Source organism: Oncorhynchus masou, unplaced genomic scaffold, assembly GCF_036934945.1.
Source record: "Oncorhynchus masou masou isolate Uvic2021 unplaced genomic scaffold, UVic_Omas_1.1 unplaced_scaffold_7615, whole genome shotgun sequence".
NCBI classification, from domain to species: Eukaryota; Metazoa; Chordata; class Actinopteri; order Salmoniformes; family Salmonidae; genus Oncorhynchus; species Oncorhynchus masou.
In genome coordinates, this window is record NW_027014082.1 from 1,344 (window position 1) to 4,749 (window position 3,406).

Genomic DNA, 3,406 nt, shown 5'->3' on the forward strand with positions numbered 1-3,406 from the left:
TCCTTTCGGTTTGCCAAGAGAACCCGGTCTCCAATCTCCAGGGCAGTACCTTTCACTCTTTTGTTATACTGCCTTGCTTGCTTTTTCTGAGCCTCAGTGGTGATGGCCTGAGCGATCCTGACAGCCTCTCGCAGGTCCTTTTGGAACGAGTCAACATACTCATTATGAGTCAACACGGCTTCGTTTTTCAAGGTACTTCCAAACATGATGTCCACTGGCAGTCGTGGAATTTGGCCGAACATCAGGAAGAACGTTACAAATCCTGTCGTTTCGTGTGTGGTACAGTTGTACGAGAAGGTGAGCGTCTGTATCATCTGGGGCCATCTTTCTTTTGCTCTCGCTGGCAACGATCGGACCATGTTACAGAGCGTGCGGTTGGATCTTTCCGTCTGACCATTGCCTATAGGATGATATGGAGTGGTATGGGACTTTCTGACTCCTGACACTTGTAGCAATTCTGCGATTAAGTGACTCTTAATGTTTGCTCCTTTGTCAGAGTGTATCCGCTGGGGAAACCCATAGACACAGAAGAACTGGTTCCATAACTTCTGGGCAACCACCTTTGCTGTCTGGTTCGGGCAAGGAAACGCATGTGCCAGCTTCGTAAAATGATCTGTGATCACGAGTACATCAATACTCTCTCCATCCCTTCCTTCTGCTGACCAGAAGTCCATGCACACCAGTTTCAATGCTATGCTGGTCTGTATAGATTCCAACGGTGCCCTAGCCTCTGGCTCCATTGTCTTGCCAACCACACAGCGCTTACAATAGGAGACATACTTCTTCACTTCCCCATCCATTCCAGTCCAGAAGATCCTTTGACGTACCAAATGGAGTGTTCTAGTCTGGCCTTGGTGGCCGTCTTCATCATGGGTTCCCCTCAAAACAATGGCTTTAACGTGTAAACGGTACAGGTTCCCCAGGGGCACCACCCCCCTGCTCAACTCAAACGGTGGCGCACAGAATGCAAAAATATTCTTAGAAATATTTAACCTCCACACATTAACAAGTCCAATAGCTCAAATGAAAGATAAACACCTTGTTCATCTACCCAGCGAGTCAGATTTCTAAAATGTTTTACAGCGAAAACATAGCACATATTTATGTCAAACCACCACAAAGACACAGACGATATGCAGCCATTTTGTCGAACAAAAGATGCAATCACAAACGCAGGATTAAAAGAAAAATAATTCACTATCCTTTTGAAAATCTTCATCATATGACAGTAATAGGACATGTTACACAGTGTATTTATGTTTTTTTCAATAATATGCAATTTATATCCATAAATATCCGTTTACATTGACGCCATGTTCAGAAAATCCTCAAAAATGTCAGGAGAAATTATAGATAGCTCCGCCAGATAACAGAAATACACATCATAAACTTTGACTAAATATACATGTTCTACATATAGTTAGAAAGATACACTGCTTCTTAATGCAACCTCTGTGTCACATTTATTTTTAACGTTACAGAAATCGTTCACTATGCAATAATCTGAGGCGGCGCTCAGACGTAAGCAATATTTCTCCGCTATGTTGGAGTCAACAGAAATACAAAATTACAACATAAATATTCCCTTACCTTTGATGGTCTTCGATCAGAATGTAGTGGAAGAAGTCATACTTACCCAATACATCGTTTTGTTTCAAGTCGTGTGTCTTTGTATTATCATCTGCTACCACTTTCAGCTGAAATGCATCCAAAATTACTTCTGGTCCCGAACAGTTGCGCATCAAAACTTCACAAAATTACATATTATATGTCGACTAAACTGGTCAAACTAAGTGCCGAATCAAGCTTTAGGATGTTATAAACGTACAAAACAATTGGCGATTCAACCGGACAAAAGCAATTCTTCTCAGGCAAGCTGGAACAGAGAAAGGTCTGTGTCCAATTCGCGCTCTAACGCACATGTATTTTCTCGCGACACCCACTCTTTTGTCTCCCAAAGGGTCAAAGCTCGCGGGATTTGCACAATTAAATGCTCTACTGAATGAGGACATCTAGTGGAAGACATAGAAAGTGTTTCTAGATCCATAGCTGGTTGGGAAGGGTGGGGGTGATGATGTCAAAGTTGCCCCAACTTTCATGTTTCCAAACCTAGTTTGGGAGATTAGCTGCCCTGTGAGTTCTGCTATACTTACAGACATAATTCAAACGGTTTAATAAGCTTTAGAGTGTTTTCTATCCAATAATTATTATTACATGCATATATTAGCAATTTTGGACAGATGTTTTGTCAGTTTACTATGGGCACGCAATTCATCCAAAGGGGGCAGTATTGTCCCGAGCCTTAACAGGTTTTAAGGGAGTCTGGCACCAACAGCTGGTACCTCTTCGGTAGATCTTCAGTAGAGGATCTTATCCTTGATTTCAAGTTTATCCCAATGCTTCAGCATTCTCAACACTCGGGCAGTCTCATGATCCCTCTCTCTCCGCGAAGGTCTCCTCTTCCTCTCAACAAAGTACGCCACTCGGGCCAGCACCTGGGTCCTGTGTGGCTCAGTCGGTAGAGCATGGCGCTTGCAACGCCAAGCGTCGTGGGTTCGATTCCCACTGGGGCCACCCATATGCAGTAGTGGCCCCAGCCGACTTGTAAGTCGCTTTGGACAAAAGCGTCTGCTAAATGGGATATATTATTATTATATTACCTAATCCGCCTTCTGTTTTCTCCGTATCACATCAGAAGAAAGGACTGGAAGAGTAGCCGCTTCCCCTTCATGCTGAAGGACGCAGGCAGAATACTGGGCTAATTGGAATTTGCACACTGGCACAATCGCATCCCACTCCAGACAGGATTCCAAAACTGCTTTCACTCCTTCCGAAGAGACTTGAGCCAGGATCTCATTGACTGACAGTTTGAATGCGCCCTGGATGAAGTCACATACTCTGGGAACTCACTTGCCTTTCTAGCTCCAACAAACGGCTGTCGACTAAGCAGGTCTGCTTGGACATTCTGTGCCGCGGGGATGTACTTCAAGTCAAAGTCAAAAGGGGCCAGTTTAGAGACCCACCGTTGCTCACATGCGTCTAGCTTTGGTTTTGTCATTATATATGTCAGGGGGTTGTTATCTGTTAGGACTGTGAATCTATTCCCCTTCAGACAATGGGTGAACTTATCACACACAGCCCACTTAAGAGCGAAGAACTCTAATCTGTGTGCTGGGTAACGGGACTGGGACCTTGACAGAGTCTTGCTTGCAAATGCTACTGGTCTGGGCCTACTCTCACCCTCAAATGTCTGGCTAAGTACTGCACCTAAGCCATCCATTGATGCATCTGTTGATAGGAGAAACGGTCTGCTAAAGTATGTGTGAGCCAGCACAGCTGTCTGGGAGACAAAGTTTAGCTTCTCCAGCACCTCCTTACATTCAGTAGTCCAGTCTTCAGGTTTCAG

At 44.4% G+C, this 3,406-nt stretch overlaps 1 non-coding gene across 1 annotated transcript; it reads left to right on the plus strand.

Annotated features, from left to right (window-relative positions):
* Positions 1-2,498: 2,498 nt before the first annotated feature.
* Positions 2,499-2,574, plus strand: trnaa-ugc (transfer RNA alanine (anticodon UGC)). The gene has a single exon. It is a non-coding gene; the product is annotated as a tRNA-Ala (tRNA).
* Positions 2,575-3,406: the final 832 nt, after the last annotated feature.